Source organism: Schistocerca cancellata, chromosome 5, assembly GCF_023864275.1.
Source record: "Schistocerca cancellata isolate TAMUIC-IGC-003103 chromosome 5, iqSchCanc2.1, whole genome shotgun sequence".
Taxonomy (NCBI): Eukaryota; Metazoa; Arthropoda; class Insecta; order Orthoptera; family Acrididae; genus Schistocerca; species Schistocerca cancellata.
In genome coordinates, this window is record NC_064630.1 from 766707514 (window position 1) to 766727508 (window position 19995).

At 45.1% G+C, this 19995-nt stretch overlaps 1 pseudogene; it reads left to right on the plus strand.

Moving 5' to 3' along the window:
* The first annotated feature begins 2831 nt into the window (after positions 1 to 2831).
* Positions 2832 to 19995, plus strand: part of LOC126188796 (40S ribosomal protein S9-like) — a 48840-nt pseudogene continuing 31676 nt past the window's right edge.

Here is a 19995-nt window from a genome sequence, read left to right on the forward strand (position 1 = left end):
GAGAACACGTACTACCATTCTCGGCAAGACATAACACCGCTGTCTCGGATGGACGGCAGTAACACCTGGGCTTCCGCAGCAATATCTGTTGAGTTACAGTGAGTCAGATATGATTGGTACCTGCGGTGTGCTGCCAACCATTCGACAGATGACCGAGCGGGGTGGCGCAGTGGTTAGACACTGGACTCGCATTCGGGAGGACGACGGTTCAATCCCGCGTCCGACCATCCTGATTTAGGTTTTCCGTGATTTCCCTAAATCACTCCAGGCAAATGCCGGGATGGTTCCTCTGAAAGGGCACGGCCGACTTCCTTCCTAATCCTTCCCTACTTCGATGAGACCGATGACCACGCTGTCTGGTCTCCTTCCCCAAACCAACCAACCAACCATTCGACAGATGACTTCTACCTTTGAGCTACCTGCCTAGTCTGCCGAACCTGGTCACCGTCTCGTCCTCTAATGTGACGTCTTGCTTACTTTTACCTCCGGCTAGCTGAGAATCTGGTGCCCTGTCAACCTGTCACTGTACCCAGGAGGTGTGCGAGATGATGATGGAGAGGGCTGTACGGGCGCCCGACGGCAAAGTCTTCAGTGCCGCTCAGTAACAGATTGAGACACGTGTCAAGAAAATACTCAGAACTGTAAGATGAAACAGAACATAAAACACATGTAAGAAGCTTGGAAAAATATGTGCCTACCCACACCGAAACGTGGGACGAAGCATGCCGTCAGCAGTAAAACAAGGACAACACAAGAAGAAAGTGGTAGAGCGAGCTAAAACAATATAGGAGATGGAAGTGGCTGGCTGACCTCAAGGGAAAAAGAGAGGAGTCAGCTACTTTGCAATACACCAGGTTGTTGCTCCCGACTTGCATCTCTGAGGAGACACAAGCGTTTACGGGCTCCCTGGTGGAGGGGTTGTGCTCTGACTCTACACTATCATCTACATTCCGTGCAGAGCTGCTGGAGTTTGCTCTTCGATTTCCCCTAGAGAGCCCTAGCGACAAGAAGTCGACGATCTGGTTATTGATGCCACTGTACGACTACACCTTCTGCCCACTACCGTGTTACTTGAGCGGCAGTGACAGAGGCAACTGCCTCGAGAATGTGCTGAGATGCACGAGTCAGATTCTTCCGAGCCTGTCTGCTGTGTCCACTGCCCTCGAGGAGACGATTCAATTGCTACTCTGAAATCGAATAAATCTATACACTACTGGTCATTAAAATTGCTACACCACAAAGATGACGTGCTACAACGACGTTTAAAAAAAGGTTCAAATGGCTCTGAGCACTACGCGACTTAACTTCTGAGGTCATCAGTCGCCTAGAACTTTGAACGAATTAAACCCAACTAACATAAGGACACCACACACATCCATGCCCGTGGCAGGATGCGAACCTACGACCGTAGCGGTCGCTCGGTTCCAGACTGTAGCTCCTAGAACCGCACGACGACGTTTGCAGCAGCATGGACTTGACGCTGCATCACAGACAGGAGCGCCTGCGATGGTGTACTCAACGACGAACCTGGGTGCACGAATGGTGAAACGTCATTTTTTCGGATGAATCCAGGTTCTGTTTACAGCATCATGATGGTCGCATCCGTGTTTGGCGACATCGCGGTGAACGCACATTGGAAGCTTGTATTCGTCATCTCAATACTGGCGTATCACCCGGCGTGATGGTATGGGGTGCCATTGGTTACATGTCTCTGTCACCTCTTGTTCGCATTGACGGCTCTTTGAACAGTGGACGTTACATTTCAGATGTGTTACGACCCGTGGCTCTACCCTTCATTCGATCCCTTCGAAACACTGCATTTCAGCAGTATAATGCACGACCGCATGTTGCAGATCCTGTACGGGCCTTTCTGGATACAGAGACTGTTCGACTGCTGCCCTGGCCAGCACATTCTCCAGTTATCTCACCAATTGAAAACGTCTGGTCAACGGTGGCCGAGCAACTGGCTCGTCACAATAAGCCAGTCACTACTCTTGATGAACTGTGGTATCGTGTTGAAGCTGCATGGGCAGCTGTTACTGTACACGCCATCCAAGCTCTGTTTGACTCAATGCCCAGGCGTATCAAGGCCGTTATTACGGCCATAGGTTGTTGTTGTGGGTACTGATTTCTGAGGATCTATGCACCCAAATTTCGTGAAAATGTAATCACATGTCAGTTATAGTATAATATATTTGTGCAATGAATACTCGTTTATCATCTGCATTTCTTGTTGGTGTAGCAATTTTAATGGCCAGTAGTGTATCTTTCTAATGCTGTGGCATTAGCGGCAGCTGGCTTTCATCACTATACTTCACGCCTCACCATTATGCAACTGTAGGGCTCTCAGTCAAGGACCTTACACAATGTATTATTTGATCCGTGAAACGAGGCCTGGACGCTCTCAGTCGTCTAAAGATATAATCTGCGATGTACCATTTCACTAGACTCGTGTTACAAGCGGAAGCTATAACAGAGACGAGGGCACTGGACAGAGATGTAGGAATTCGTTACTTAAAATGGCGGTCCTCTAGTCCTGACGGAACGAGGGTACGTGAGCAGTCAAGTTTATCACGCTGTGTGCACAGTGGTGCAGACGCACGGACCGAGTGCTGGTATTAAAGCAAGTGACCCGGATTACGCCCCTGCACTACACGAAACTACTCGCAGCAACTACTGACAGAGATGTCTCAATTGAAGTCGAGCGCCAGTAACCGGCGTCAGCATAGACACGTATCTGCGCTACCGCGGACAACCATTTATGCAGTGCGGCGGCGCTGCCTTGATGCCTCACTGTGGCGGATAGCCGTAATGAGCGCTGCTGCAGAACAATGGCCACCACCGGACGCCTAATAACAAGTCGGCAGTGGGAGCGCTTTTGTGAGGGGCGCCAGATTACAGGGCCCGGCGACGGCCGCGTCGTCAGCGCCCAGGAGGGCGCGCTGAGGGCCTCTGCAGGCGCCGGTGATCAGGCCTCTGGGAGGCAGGCCGCCGGATATCTGCTCCTCTTTGTCGCTGCGTCCACCGTGGGCGATCGCGGCGGATTTCAGAATCAAAGCAAAATTCAGACAATGAAACTCGGTAGAATCACACAGCTTTTTTCTTTCGTAATTTCCTTCGGCATTGACGAGGCTATTGTTACGCTGAGATTCCGGGCTTTGAAGCAGTCACATTATTATTCCACCTCGGTATCAAAACTCTATCGTTTCCGTTGGTATACAACTTTTTGAATATTGCACTGTTTCACAATGTAAAAAAAGTATACGCAATTACAGTATCCATCTTCTTATCTTATAAATGGGCAACTGGGATTACGCCCGCATCTCGTGGTCGTGCGGTAGCGTTCTCGCTTCCCACGCCCGGTTTCCCGGGTTCGATTCCCGGCGGGGTCAGGGATTTTCTCTGCCTCGTGATGGCTGGGTGTTGTGTGCTGTCCTTAGGTTAGTTAGGTCTAAGTAGTTCTAAGTTCTAGGGGACTGATGACCATAGATGTTAAGTCCCATAGTGCTCAGAGCCATTTGAACCATTTGAACTGGGATTACGCAACAACTTCATTTACGTGACATCTACATTTGCATGAGTACTCTGCAAATTAACGCTTAAGTGCCTTGCAGAAAGTTTTTAGAACAGCCCTCAGAGTATTTCTGTACCTTTCCACTCACTAACAGTGCGTGGGAAAAATGAACTCTTAAATCTTTCCGTACGAACTCTGATTTCTCTTATGTTATTATGATGATCATTTCTCCACATGCCGGTTGGCGCCAGTAAAATATTTTCACGTTCAGAGGAGAAGGTCTCGCCACAACCAAAGCTGCCTTTGTTTAAATGACTGCCACTCAAACCTGCTTATTATATCGGTGACTCGTGATAATAGAAAACGAGCTTCTCTTCTTTGGACTTTTTCGATAGCCTCCTTCAATCCTATATGGTGAGGTTACCACCGCACAGCAATAATCTAGCAGGGGACGAACAAGCGTAGTGTAGGAACTCTCTTTTGTAGACCTGTTACCTTGTTATCTTGTAAGTGTTCTGGGAATAAAACGCAATCTCTGGTTTGACTCCCTCACCCCTGTCTACCTGATCATTCCAATGAAAATTGTTCGTAGTAGCCTTTAAATTTTTTGTGATTTTCAAATTCATGTGGATGACCTCACATTTTTCCTTATACTAAGACAACTACCACTTTACGCACCATACAAGTATTTTGTCTAAATGGTTTTGCAATTCAACTTCTCTTCTTCGTTGTTTCCTATTTTCCCACTGTTTTTTCTTCTTCTCAAAACATTTTCTTAATATATTCCATCTACATATTTCTTTTTTTTACCTGAAAGCCTTCTGGACTTAGTATTTTATTCATAGAATAGATTAACTATAATTTAAACAATAACTGGAACAACAGCCATCTTTTATTGTAATTTAACAAAAACAACCAGCCTAGATCAAGAATGCTCTTTGTAGCTCCTGACATCCCTGAGATAGCTAGCACTTGACATATGCCTGTAAGCATGTACTGCGGCTCAGTGCATCGACCCACGGGCCAGTAGTGAGTATATACAAGTTTTATTTACATTTTGTAACTGTGATGTTTGTTTAATGCCGTATAAGACAGACAGCTGTTCTATTTCTGCTTTCTTCATTTCTGTGGTGTCACCGCCAGACACCACACTTGCTAGGTGGTAGCCTTTAAATCGGCCGCGGTCCGCTAGTATACGTCGGACCAGCGTGTCGCCACTGTCAGTGATTGCAGACCGAGCGCCGCCACACGGCAGGTCTAGTGAGACGTCCTAGCACTCGCCCCAGTTGTACAGCCGTCTTTGCTAGCGAAGCTACGCTGACCAATACGCTCTCATTTGCCGAGACGATAGTTAGCATAGCCTTCAGCTACGTCATTTGCTACGACCTAGCAAGGCGCCATTCATTCACATTTGTTATTTATCTATGGATGCCTGTACCGTCAGACCGATGTACACCCATTATGGATTAAAGTTAAGTATTACATCAACTACGTACTTTATTTGCTATATTAATTACATTGTAATGTTCCAGACCTCACGCCAGCCTGCGTGAGTTAAACGCGTGCATTTCGGCCCCCTCTAGCAACACGGTGTGGGCTCTTCTGCCAGCACAATAATTTCAGAGCTACATACTGTTCTAAAAATGTTGTTTGTATGAGAAACCGGTTATCAGAAAAACAAACATGAGATCTGGACAAACTGTTTTGTTAAAATGATTAGTTCTTATATTCCATATTCAATTATTTTCTTTCTTTTTGGAATTGATACAACTGTTGATTTCTTTTTATTTAGAAATGTACAACCATTTGCAATGTTAGCCTGTTATGATTCACTAGGTAGAAGTATCAAAAGAGATTTACCTTCGTTTTGTTATTACTTCCGATAATTTCTATAGTTTTAGGTAGATTTTCTCACTAGTCTCCATTTTAGAACTCTCTGTTGTTAGTGTTATTGCCGTATTTTTGTAATAATCCCACATTCAAGTGTCCGCATTCAGTGTACCTTAAAGTGTACTGTTAATCTTTATTCCAGCTCGAATTAGGCACGAAGTAATTATAATAACAGACAGAAAACGAAAACGCTACACCACAGTCATAAGACCGGAATGTTTTCGCTGATCTCTGCTGATTCTTGCGCCTTTTACAGATAATTTGTCATCCCAGAGGCAACAGGCTGCTCCAAATCTGTGTCCTCTCCTTTGCCTTCTTTGACGAGGCCTTTCGGAGAACCACAAGAACTACTTACGCCGGAAGGCTTTGGCTGCCGCAGCTGGCAGTTTTTATTGAAAATTCGAGCAGCGGCTATGTTCGCACCCGAGATTTAAAACGCCTTTGATTCCTGTTCGAAGAGGCTACTGCTGACCCACTGTTTGCTGTTATCTAGTATTTATTTAATGTTATTGTATCTATTGATATATTTATCGTGTAAGTTTAGGGCCTTGAGACCGTTCCCTCGGCTTAACACGGTAGGCTACATATTTTACATTACGTTCACCTAACGACACAGATACTATAAAGCACACTATATACACTATAAGGCACACTATATACACTAAAGCACCAAAGGAACTGGTATAGGCATGCGTATTTAAATACAGAGATATGTAAACAGGCAAAGTACGGCGCTGCGGTCGGCATGGCCTATATAAGACAACAAATATCTGAAGCAGTTGATAAATCGGTTACTGCTGGTACAATGGCAGCTTATCAAGATTTAGGTGAGTTTGAACGTGGTGTTACACACTCGGCGCACAAGCGATGGGTCACAGCATCTCTGAGGTAGAGATGAAGTGGAGATTTAACCGTACGACCGTTTCACGAGTGTACCGTGAATATCAGGAATCCGGTAAAACATAAAATCTCCGACATCGCTGCGGCCGGAAAAAGATCCTGTAAGAACGGGAACAACGACGACTGAAGAGAATCGTTCGACGTAACAGACGTGCAACTCTGCCGTAAACTGCTACAGATTTCAATGCTGGGCCATCAACAAGTGTCAGCGGGCGAACCATTTAAAGAAACATTATCGATATGGGCTTTCTGAGTCGAAGGCCCACTCGTGTAATCTTAATGACTGCACGACACTAAGCTCTACGCCTCGCCTGGGCCCGTCAGCACCGACATTGTGCTATTGATGACTGGACGGACGGACGAGTCTCGTTTCAAATTGTATCGAGCGGATGGACGTGTGCGGATATGGAGACAACGTCATGTATCCATGGACCCTGCATGTCAGCAAGAGCCTGTTCAATTTGGTGTGGGCGGTCTGCGGTTGGGGTGATATGGGACCCCTGATACGTCTACATACGACTCTGACAGGTGACACGTACGTAAGCATCCTGTCTGATCACCTGCATCCATTCATGTCCACTGTGCATTCGACGGACTTGGGCAATTCCAGCAGGACAATGCGACAATTGCAACAGAGTGGCTCCAGGAAGACTCTTATGAGTTTAAACACTTCCATTGGCCACCAGAGTTCCCAGACATGAAAATTACTGACCGCATCTGGGATGCCTTGCAACGTACTGTTCAGAAGAGATGTTCACCTCCTCGTACACTTACGGATTTACGGACAGCCGTGCAGGATATGCGGTGTCAATTCCCTCCAGCACTACTTCAGACATTAGTCGAGTCCATGCCACGTCGTGTTGCGGCACTTCTGCGTGCTCGTGGGGGTGCTACACGATATTAGGCAAGTGTACCAGTTTCTTTGACTCTTCAGTATATTTCCTGTCGCGCAAAAACAACGGGTCATACGAGCCCATGTCAGAACTGTTGAACACGAAAACGAGAAAGGACTTAAAAGCGACAACACATTAAGCCCAATCGACCGAAAAAAAGCCAGCCAAAAGTCAGGACTTTCTCTTGGACGAAGGCCCATAAAATACGCGATAGACACAACGTAGGTCCCGAAATGATTAAATGTCCTTCGCCATATTCCTGAGACGGATAAAAAGTAAAACGTGATCGACAGCCCGCGCGTCGTTGGCTAAAACGGCTGATAGCTCAAACGGGAAACATAAATTAGAAGGTATGTGGTTAAAAAAAGGGCCTTCTGTCGGGTATGGCGAACCTTCAAATGGTTCAAATGGCTCTGAGCACTATGGGACTTAACATCTTAGGTCATCAGTCCCCTAGAACTTAGAACTACTTAAACCTAACTAACCTAAGGACATCACACACATCCATTCCCGAGGCAGGATTCGAACCGGCGACCGTAGTAGTCCCGCGGTTCCGGACTGCAGCGCCTAGAACCGCAAGACCAGCGCGGCCGGCGGCGAACCTTCAGTGGTTGACGACAATGGGCACAAAAAAGTGGTGGGGGATCACCACTTAACAAATGGCGATGATTAAAAGGCAGTGTTCAATACGCAACCTATCTAAAATGATCTCGCGGCGAGAGGGCCGATAGCAGGTGTCGGCCAGTGTGCGACAAGTGTGGCGCACTGTCGGAAGACAAAGCAAGGTGTGTTGCAGGTCTCCTGCGGACGCAGCTCTGCAGCGTTAGCGTTGTACGAGGTGCATCACAGTATGCGACTGCAATGGTGTGGCGACAGGAAACGTGCTGAAAAGTTGAAGTGCGGGCAAAATGTCAGAACTGCAGACAGCTTCACTGCGAAATTCTGGCGGTACACGGGCGTCCAACCGCAGTTAACCTGACCCATCAATTAGGGCGCTTCACAGACAACAACTCAAGTACAGCTGTTATTCCAAAATGTTATCGTGGAAGTAGGGGCCAGGAGATACTGGTGAAATAACACACACTGCTGAAGATACCTTTTTATTTTAAACGACTTTTTCAATAATAAATTTTTAAGTCGGGCATTTTTTTAAAAAATAATTTCCAATAGCTGACAAATTTTCTTTATGAAAAGGAGATTGCAAGGTATGACGTTAACAACTTGCCAATAATAAGATTTTTATATAAGACAACAGTTAAAGAAAACTCTTTTAAACAGCTGGCAAATTTTCTCTATGTAAAGGATGTTGCATGGTACGGCGTTAAGAAATTGCCAATAATAAGATATATATATTTGTACTAAAGTTAAAATAGTTGTCTCTTGCCAATTAAAGAACATAAAGATGCGTTCAGGTTAGGAAATTATGACAAATCAGCTGTTGCGAACCATATATATGAAACAGGCCATCCCCTTAATAGCATAGAAGACAATGTAGAAAAATTGCATGTAGAAAAGAAAGGGAGGAAACTTGATTTACTAGAGGAATTCGAGATAGCTATCCATGTAAAGAAACAAAGCAATATTCTAAATGCACAAGACAATTTTAAAGAAATGAGATTTTTTAGCGGGTTTTTAGAATTATTTTAGGGTAGGTATGCGACTTTAAACTTGTAGCATGTCACTGACGGAGTTGCGAGAGGCTAACGATGGCAGACCAATGCAATAAGGAAATAAGGCGCCCAATAGCATTGCGTTACCGTCAAGCACACGGATGTAACCACGCCACAACACCTAGGCACGTCAGTCCACAACAGCTCCCGAGCCGGCACAGTGCGACAGCATATTTGGTAGCTATGGGACGGCCAGCGAGTTGTGTCAACAACTTCAATGTAAGACGAGGACCCACAGTGCAATATACTTTTAATTCTGTTTTACTCTATGGACTTCCAAACTATTTGTGATGGTATTTTGTCTTTTTAGTCCGTTTAATTTCATGACATATACCTTACAACCTGATGATGAGAGCATTGTCTCTTGAAACGCGTTGTTAGAATATATGTATAAGAATCGCGGTTGAATGCTAACAGTGATAACCAACTTATATTACACCTGTCAGTTGTTACAAGACAAATGTGAATAAGCCAGCACACAAACTTTCACATATAAGGCAGTTCCCAAAAATAATTTTCCTTAGCTTGGTGAGGGAGTGACACGTCTAAAGGGGCCCAGATCACAAAAGTCAGAATAGTTACTGGTGGTATACAGGGCCACAGCAGATCAGCACTAAAACTTGCATTACAAGCCACCATCTCCCCGAGTTACCCAAAACCAGAAGATGTAGCAAGGGCGGTGCCTGTACAGACTCTGAATCACAGAGACACACGGCATAGACCCTAAATCACCCAATCAAGGTGTGAATGAAAACGGCCCGACCAAGAAGCAATTACCACATTCCCGCGGACAGGCAAACGAAAACTGTGGTGGAAAGACCCCAACAAAACCACTGGTGAGGTAACTCATACACTTCACTGGAACTTGAAAAATCCCTATAACTCTGTTACATAAAACAGTACTCAACTTCTCACACTCCACCACAGCGCCGGGAACACGTCGCACTTCCTTGTGCTCGTCAGAGCCAACAGCTGCCAGCGGTTTCAACGGCCGATAAGAAGACATACGGCCCCACGCGCTGATCTCCTGCACCACCGCTTCTGACAAGGGAACCTCCCCACACACCCCTCTGAGATTTAGTTACAAGTTGGCACAGTGGATAGGCCTAGAAAAACTGAACACAGTTCAATCGAGAAAACAGGAAGAAGTTGTGTGTAACTATGAAAAAAATTAGTAAAATAGACAAACTGAGTAGTCCATGCGAAGATAGGCAATATCAAAGACCCTGGGAGTATAGGAGCGCTGTGGTCCCGTGGTTAGCGAGAGCAGCTACGGAACGAGAGGTTCTAGGTTCAAGTCTTCCCTCGAGTGAAAAGTTTTATTTTTTATTTTCAGTTTATATGACAAACTCTTGAGTTTACATCACTTTTTTGGGAGTGATTATCACATCCACAAGAAAACCTAAATCGGGCAAGGTAGAAGAATCTTTTTACCAATTCGCTAAGTGTACAAGTTAGGTGGGTCGACAACATATTCCTGTCATGTGAAACACATGCCGTCACCAGTGTCGTATAGAATATATCAGATGTGTTTTCCTGTGGAGGAATCGGTTGACCTTGCGATCAAACGTTTTCGGTTCCCATTGTAGAGGCACGTCATTTCGTCTACTAATCGCACGGTTTTGCGGTGTGGTCGCAAAACACAGACAGTAAACTTATTACAGTGAACAGAGACGTCAATGAACGAAGGGACAGATCATAACGTCGCGAAAATAAAGTAAACTTTTCACTCGAGGGAAGACTTGAACCAAGGACCTCTCGTACCGCAGCTGCTCACGCTAACCACGGGACCACGGCTCTCCTGAGTTCACACTCTCCTTGATGTTGCCTATCTTGCACATGGGCTACTCAGTTTGAATATTTTGCTTATTTTTTTTCATAGTTGCCACAACTTCTTCCTGTTTTCTCGATTGATCTGTGTTCAGTTTGTCAAGGCCTATCCACTGTGCCAACTTATAACTAAATCTGAGGGGGGTGCGATGGGGAGGTTCCCTTGTAAGCTTCATAAGCCACGTACATGCGGGTAAGGCAGACTTAGCCCCGGACAGCCAAGAGGTCGTCCAAAGCACGTGGCGAGCAGCTGACGACCCCCAACAGCAGGACCCCGCCCGTGCCACCACCTCTCTCGGTCACCGCCCAGTACGTACTCCTCGATCATCACACGACCGTACACTTGCTACACCTCCCGCCAGAAGGCGGTAGCGATCCAAAGGGCGCCACCGCAAACACTAGACGACACTATTTGACACTCAATCCGTTTATATTTCTTTCCCACTGACATTACTTTCGTTTTGGAGATGCTAATCTTCATACCGTAGTCCTTATGTTTCTGATCTAGCTCTGAAATATTACTTTGCAAACTTTCAATCGAATCTGCCATCACAACTAAGTCATCCGCATATGCAAAACTGCTTATTTTGTGTTAACATATCTTAATCTCACCCAGCCAGTCTATTGTTTTCAACATATGATCTATAAATAATATGAACAACAGTGGAGACAGATTGCAGCCTTGTCTTACCCCTGCAACTACTCTGAACCATGAACTCAATTTACCGTCAACTCTAACTGCTGCCTGACTATCCATGTAAAGACCTTTAATTGCTTGCAAAAGTTTGCCTCCTATTCCATAATCTTATAGACCAGACAATAACTTCCTCCTAGGAACCCGGTCATATGCCTTTTCTAGATCTATAAAGCATAGATTGTGGACATACGACCGATTTGTCGAATCTCGTTGTCGTAACGAGAATGTAACAACGAGAATACCTCTGGAGTGGGCTGCAGGTGCAGCGCTTCAATATACGGCCAACAAGGATTTTACGTTTGCTGCACCATTATCTTGGGCAAGAAATTTCAAATCGGAATATAAAATTCCTCATCGGCACGTCACTAAATACGTCTCTCATAAGGAGGTAAAAAATATAGAGGATATACAGAAAGTGGCGGCCCTTTTCAGCTCGTAAACGGCGTCACTTATGGCCGGTTTCAAACGTGATTACGTGATCAACACCGATCAAACAGAATGCCAGTATCGGGTGAACATTCGAATCGCGTTACCGCATAAGGGAGAAAATCGAACTCTTGTCGCATTTGGTAGTACAAACAAACAAACACGTTCGTACACGGCGCAATATGCCATCACAGCCTCTGGAAAAGTGTTTCCTAAGGTTTTCCGGTGTACACAAGAAACGAATGTTACATTTCGTCTTCGGGTCGTCGTTTAACCGACTCGATGAAAAATGTTTACATTACCTGCTCCAAATCCGGGAAACTGACGAATGCGGTTTACAGAACATTTCTTGAGAATGTTTTAAAATCATACGTTTCTGATAACAAGTTTTGTCTGATATTGGATTCCTGGAGTGGACAAATTAATACTACAATATATGACACAATGTTTATAGATGGCGAGGGTCAGCCGACGTGCACAGTAAAAGTAATACCGCCGAACTGCACACCTGTGTGCCAGCCGTGTGATGTTTATTTCTATCGCCAGGTTAAAAACTTTATTTCCAGGATTCAGAATTGCAGTGTGCTTCTGGAAACCCAGCGGGAATTGCACAACCGCACGAATGCAATAACTATTCACAGCATAATTCATAACCAACTTTCAGCACCGATTTTTCAGGCAATGATATCGTATGCATGGTACGCATCAAAATTAACTGTCGAAAAAGAGAACGTAAACCAAGTTTGTTTTCCACCGACTATTCGGACTGAACAGTGTAGCTGTCGAAAGATTGCATTCATTAGATGTTCTTGGTGCCGTGAGTATATTTGTTTCGAATATTTATATGACAAGCACCATCCATCTAGTTGTTCGAAGAAAAGTGAGGACACCTAACAGTGACTGGAAGAGCCATTGTAAAGTAACCTGGAGTAACATTTTAGTTGTTTACTATCCCAAGAGGTTTGAGAAATTTACTTGCCTACCTTACTATTATCATTCCTTATTGATTTACTTACCTCATTAACCCTCCTATCCCTATCAATTCAGATATGGAAAAATAAAAACGAGAAGGATAACATCCGCTGGGTTTATTCGAGATTCGAACCCGGGTTCTCAGATTCCCTGCCAGTTACCTTGGCAGAAGCGGCAGTTGTAAAAGTTTCTTACCTCGATTTCTAAAAAAGTATGCGTTTTAGTACCACATACCTGATGATGAAAAATTCTCTATTTACAATTATCTACCGATCCCGCCAATTTTGAGTCGATTGCTCGTCATAACCTTTAGGGGTGATTTTTCTCAAAAACGCGGGACTGTTGACCAAAAATACCTTAGATTCCTCCGTTTTAGGTTTTACACAAGCGACCTGCCAAATTTGAGCCGAATCGGTTGGCCGTGTCTGAGGCCTTCCCTTGTAAGCCCTGACATGGCGGAGGTACTCGCATACGACTGGCCGCACGTGACCCAGTGGATGCAGCAAACGGTCTGCGGGGGGGGGGGGGGGGGGCGTCCCTTGCTCTTCTTCTCTCGTGTACTCGAGGATCCTCTGCGGGCCGGGCTGCAGAGTTCTTGGCTTGCTACACTTTCAACTTAGTACATGTTATTTATCATCAATTTACACACATATTTTGTTCCTAGATGTGATCTGGGGGCCAGCTACGTAACAGGTCTTCATGGCTACTGATTTGTAGGTATGAAAAAAGATTTCAGTCTTGTAGGTGGACGAGGTGCAATAGATAATTGGTAATAGTTTTGTTTGTTATAAAATGATATTTGCTGTTGTTAGAGACGATTAACATTTGTTAATCTTCTGCTTGATACGTTTCTGGAAATAAATTTCATTATCAAATGCGTTTTGAGTATATTAAATTTTTGCTTACAAATTCAAATTCATTGTTCTCCTCTTATGTAGAAGCTCGCACTATATATTATGCATCACACTCTTGGTAGTGCACAAAATGATGTAGGCACATTCCATTCCTTTTTAACACTTTTCTATTAGATCGCTTTCTTTTATGTCGGTTTGTCTGTCTCTTGAGTACAAATTTTATAATTGATTTTAAACTTAATTTCCGATACTTTAAGGGCTTTAAATTTTAACCTTAGCTAATAACTGGATAACGGAGCAATACTGTGGGGTAGGAACCATCTATCAACGATGTGGAGATCGGGTCAGAGTGGAAATAGGGTGACAAAGAAGTACAACGCACAGCGCCACCTCCCCAATTGGAGTTCCTACACTATGCCTATGATGGGTAGATTACGTCACAGCCCCCAGAGGTGCACAACTCATACTATTTCTACCAAACTGGGGACACATAACTTGCAACCCGGAATAAAACTGATTTATTTAGAGAGGGTCTGCATTTCGTTTTTTTTTCTCTGGCATGTTTCGCTCAAATTACAGCATCATCAGAGGGTTTTTATTATATTTCTATAAAACAGAAAAAATAATCTTTACTATGTACATATATAAATTTGAGTTTTAAGTCAGTATTTACGTATTTGAAAAGAGAGACAAAGTTTTGTGTATATTCCTTGCTACCACATTCTGTGAATTTCCTGGATTTTTATGTTATTTAATGCAGTTGTTTTGTTTCACAATTTTTGTAATCTGCAACCATATAGAACTTAATGAGATACAGTATTTGCCGGCCGCGGTGGTCTAGCGGTTCTGGCGCTGCAGTCCGGAACCGCAGGACTGCTACGGTCGCAGGTTCGAATCCTGCCTCGGGCATGGGTGTGTGTGTGATGTCCTTAGGTTAGTTAGGTTTAAGTAGTTCTAAGTTCTAGGGGACTTATGACCTAAGATGTTGAGTCCCATAGTGCTCAGAGCCATTTGAACCATACAGTATTTACTTCGAAAATCTACGTCTGGCATGTTAAGGTAATGCCTACCATTAAATACTATGTGGAAGACTGTGTGTGTGTGTGTGTGTGTGTGTGTGTGTGTGTGTGTGTGTGTGTGTGTGTGTGGTATCCTTGTGGTGGCTCAAAGGTTTATTGTTGTGTCCTTTCACAGTCTGAGACAGCCTTGCTATGTGTGTTGTGGCTTCATCGCCACTTCGCTTGTCTCGTTGGGACCTGCGACAGGTGCTCGAGGTCTACGTCTGAGTTTACTGTGCCGCCTGCGGGCTTGCGCCGCGATTCGTCGGCCGCGTACCAACTGTAATGTATTCATGCTTCCTGTGACAGGGGAAGCTTGAACGGCATTAGATTAAAGTGAGATTCGAGTAAAATTTTATTTCTTAAATTTTATTGATTCTAAAGACAGTGACATTTATCCTACTTGTTTTTTTAAGATTTGTATTGTTCTAAAGATAAGAGACGTTTATGCTTGGACATTGTACATGTTAATCAAGAGTTCTGATGTTCAGTAAATGGTTTATAATGATTGCTAAGTTGCAAGAGGTGTTCAACAAGTTTCCCGGTCTTTCATCTACGACCTGACTGTTGGTGTATTTTATGTTGGTATACGTCCTTGTTTACCGTATCAGGCAGTTAACATTAAACATTTATTTTGATTTAAACAATTATTTTTGAAGAGCGGCCAACATGGTTGCGTAAAACAGAAAAATACTTAGCAAGTACAAAGCTCGTTTTCGGAATTTAAAAAAAAAGAGATGAAAATAATACCAAATAATCTACCAATAATGTGGTTCTGTAATGAGAAAACTGAGAATGTTACCAGTAACAATTGCCTTTAACCTATTTCTTTATCTAAAGAAAGAGATTTTACGACATTTTGAGACGAAAGGAGAGCTTATACAGGCCATAGATGGGTATTTTGCAGGCGTTCCAGAACTCACAAACCGGGTTGGAACTGATTCTTTGGAATGAGGTTGCAGAAAGACCATTGACGTAAAAGCATACTAATTCCTTATGTGGCGTAAGAAGCATACACATTCAGCCAGAGAGGATTCCCTTCATTCTGTCAGATGCTCATATAGCCAAAATATTGCTGATTGACGAATATTTTTATTCGAATACAGTATCCTGCATTTTTAGTGATATGTCTGCGTAAGCAGAAGAAACTAACGATAAAGTCCGAAAACAATTTATTGGACTGTTCAATTAACCAAAACAAATTCTCCAAGTATACCACCAACACAAAACAGTGATCCGTCTTCGAATCACAACTACGAGGTGCATTCAAGTTCTAAGGTCTCTGATTTTTTTTTCTCCGGACTGGAAAGAGATAGAAACATGCGCATTGTTTTAAAATGAGGCCGCGTTCATTGTCAATACGTCCCGGAGATGGCAGAACCGTACGGCAGATGGAATTTTACCGCCAGCAGCGAGAATGAGAACTGTTTTAAATACTTAAAATGGCGACATTTTCCTTACTTGAACAGCGTGCAATCATTAGTTTTCTGAATTTGCGTGGTGTGAAACCAATTGAAATTCATCGACAGTTGAAGGAGACATGTGGTGATGGAGTTATGGATGTCTCGAAAGTGCGTTCATGGGTGCGACAGTGTAATGAAGGCAGAACATTGTGTGACAACAAACCGAAACAACCTTGGGCTCGCACAAGCCCATCTGACGACATGATCGAGAAAGTGGAGAGAATTGTTTTGGGGGATCGTCGAATGACTGTTGAACAGATCAGCTCCAGAGTTGGAATTTCTGTGGGTTCTGTGAACACAAGCCTGCATGACGACCTGAAAATGCGAAAAGTGTCATCCAGGTGGGTGCCACGAATGCTGATGGACGACCACATGGCTGCCCGTGTGGCATGTTGCCAAGCAATGTTGACGCACAATGACAGCATGAATGGGACTTTCTTTTCGTCGGCTGTGACAATGGGTGAGACGTGGATGCCATTTTTCAATCCAGAAACAAAGCGCCAGTCAGCTCAATGGAAGCACACAGATTCACCGCCACCAAAAAATTTCGGGTAACCGCCAGTGCTGAAAAAATGATGGTGTCCATGTTCTGGGACAGTGAGGTTGTAATCCTTACCCATTGCGTTCCAAAGGGCACTACGGTAACAGGTGCATCCTACGAAAATGTTTTGAAGAACAAATTCCTTCCTGCACTGCACCAAAAACGTCCGGGAAGGGCTGCGCGTGTGCTGTTTCACCAAGACAACGCACCCGCACTTCGAGCTAACGTTACGCAACAGTTTCTTCGTGATAACAACTTTGAAGTGATTCCTCATGCTCCCTATTCACCTGACCTGGCTCCTAGTGACTTTTGGCTTTTTCCAACAATGAAAGACACTTTCCGTGGCCGCACATTCACCAGCTGCGCTGCTATTGCCTCAGCGATTTTCCAGTGGTCAAAACAGACTCCTAAACAAGCCGTCGCCGCTGCCATGGAATCATGGCGTCAGTGTTGTGAAAAATGTGTACGTCTGCAGGGCGATTGCGTCGAGAATTAACGCCAGTTTCATCGATTTCGGGTGAGTAGTTAATAAAAAAAAAATCAGAGGCCTTAGAACTTCAATGCACCTCGCACAATCAAGAGTAATATAGAAAACAACTGAAATAATTTCCAACAAGTCTCCGCCAGAGACGTCTCCGATATACCAAGCCTAATCGAGAGATCAGTGAGAAGTTCCAAGCCGGGCTGCCGGGGCGGCAGCTATCCACGTCTGCCGACGGTCGATGAACTGCTGATGTGCGACCGAGCGCCGGCCTTTATAGAGCTTCGGCGGATGAGTATCTCGGAACTATTTTCCATCACGTGGTTTGATGTGCGAAAATAGTTCCGGGATCTGCAGCGACCTCTTCCCTATGTTTATGTGGGCCAGTAGTGGCCCCTAATGGCCGCTGGTGTCTTTGCTGTGTTGTTGTTGTTGTTATTGTGGCCGTTCATCAATATTGCCTGTCGGTTGTGTAGTGCTTCGGTGTGCCTGCGAAGCGGGCAACCCGCGGCTGCAGGCTGTCAGTTTGGTTGCCGATACTCTAGGCGCCATGATGTCTCGTGGAGAGGGCCACAGCATTTACTACAAAACTTCAAGTGTTGACACTAATCTGTACTACGGCCGGCCGGGGTGGTCGAGCGGTTCTAGGCGCTACAGCCTGGAACCACGCGACCGCTACGGTCGCAGGTTCGAATCCTGCCTCGGCATGGATGTGTGTGATGTCCTTCGGTTAGTTATGTTTAAGTAGTTTTAAGTTCTAGGGGACTATAATCTCCCATAATGTTCAGAGCTATTTAAACAATTTTGAACTAATCTGTACTGTTCTCATGAAAATGTAGAACTGGAATACAACGCCGCGACGGCTATAAAGCCTCAAATAGGCTGCAGTTGTTTGAGCCAGAGGGAGAGTGCGCGCCTTAATAGGTTTGCCGCTACGCCTGGGCGGATTCGCGGTGGGTGTAGTTATGGCGGCACTCAGGAGGCAGCCACGGAGATGCAAATCGTCGCCTCGATGCGACATCTGGTATGCAAACTGGCGAGAGTGGGGGTGGCCGCCTCTAAAAGCCTCTCAGCTCTCGCGAGAGACAGACTCTTGCATCGCCTGGATACCGAGGCGTCCCAAATGACGTGCAACCGCTCACTCGTTCCAGTCTGCCGTCGCCGTCGTCTCACCGTGTCACGTAATCGTTTCTGGCAGTACGTCTGCAGTTCATCACAATCACCCTACGCAAGAACACGTGCATGTCATTTAATAATTACTTAATAAAACGCGGCCTCTCCCTACGAAGTTTCGAGTACTCCCTCTGGCATGGATGTGTGTATTGTTCTTACACTACCAGCCATTAAAATCGCTACACCACGAAGATGACGTGCTACAGACGCGAAATTTAACCGGTAGGAAGAAGATGCTGTGATATGCAAATGATTCGCTTTTCAGAGCGTTCACACAAGGTTGGCGCCGGTGGCGACACCTACAACGTGCTGACATGAGGAAAGTTTCCAACCGATTTCTCATACACAAACAGCAGTTGACCGGCGTTACCTGGTGAAACGTCGTTGTGATGCCTCGTGTAAGGAGGGGAAATGCGTACCATCACGTTTCCGACTTTGATAAAGGTCGGATTGCAGCCTATCGTGATTGCGGTTTATCGTATCGCCACATTGCTGCTCGCGTTGGTCGAGTTCCAATGACTGTTAGCAGAAAATGGAATCGGTGGGTTCAGGAGGGTAATACGGTACGCTGTGCTGGATCCCAACGGCCTCGTATCACTAGCTGTCGAAATTACAGGCATCTTATCCGCATGGCTGTAACGGATCGTGCAGCAACGTCTCGATCCCTGAGTCAACAGATGGGGACGTTTGCAAGACAAGAACCATCTGCACGAACAGTTCGACGACGTTTGCAGCAGCATGGACTATCAGCGGTTACCCTTGACGCTGCATCACAGACAGGAGCGCCTGCGATGGCGTACTCAACGACGAACCTAGGTGCATGAATGGCAAAACGTCCCATTTTTTCTGATGAATCCAGGTTCTGTTTACAGCATCATGATGATCGAATACGTGTTTGGCGACATCGCGGTGAATGCACATTGGAAGCGTGCATTCGTCATCGCCATACTGGCGTATCACCCGGCGTGATGGTATGGGGTGCCATTGGTCACACGTCTCGGTCACCTCTTGTTCGCATTGACGGCACTTTGAACAGTGGACGTTACATTTCAGATGTGTTACGACCCGTGGCTCTACACTTCATTCGATCACTGCGAAACCCTACATTTCAGCAGGATAATACACGAACGCATGTTGCAGGTCCTGTACGGGCCTTTCTGGGTACAGAAAATGTTCGACTACTGCCCTGGCCAGCACATTCTCCAGATCTCTCACCAACAGAAAACGTCTGGTCAATGGTGGCCGAGCAACTGGCTCGTCACTATAAGCCAGTCACTACTCTTCATTAACTGTGGTATCGTGTTGAAGCTGCATGGGCAGCTATACCTGTACACGCCACCCAAGCTATGTTTGACTCAATGCCCAGGCGTATCAAGGCTGTTATTACGGCCAGAGGTGGTTGTTGTCGGTACTGATTTCCCAGGATCTATGCACCCCAGTTGCGTGAAAATGTAATCACATGTCAGTTCTAGTACGATATATTCGTCCAATGAATACCCGTTTATAATCTGCATTTCGTATTGGTGTAGAAATTTTAATGGCCAGTAGCGTAGCATAAGTTAGTTTAAGTTAAAGTAATGTGTAAGTCTCGGGACCGATACCTCAGCAGTTTGGTCCCTTAGGAAATCACACA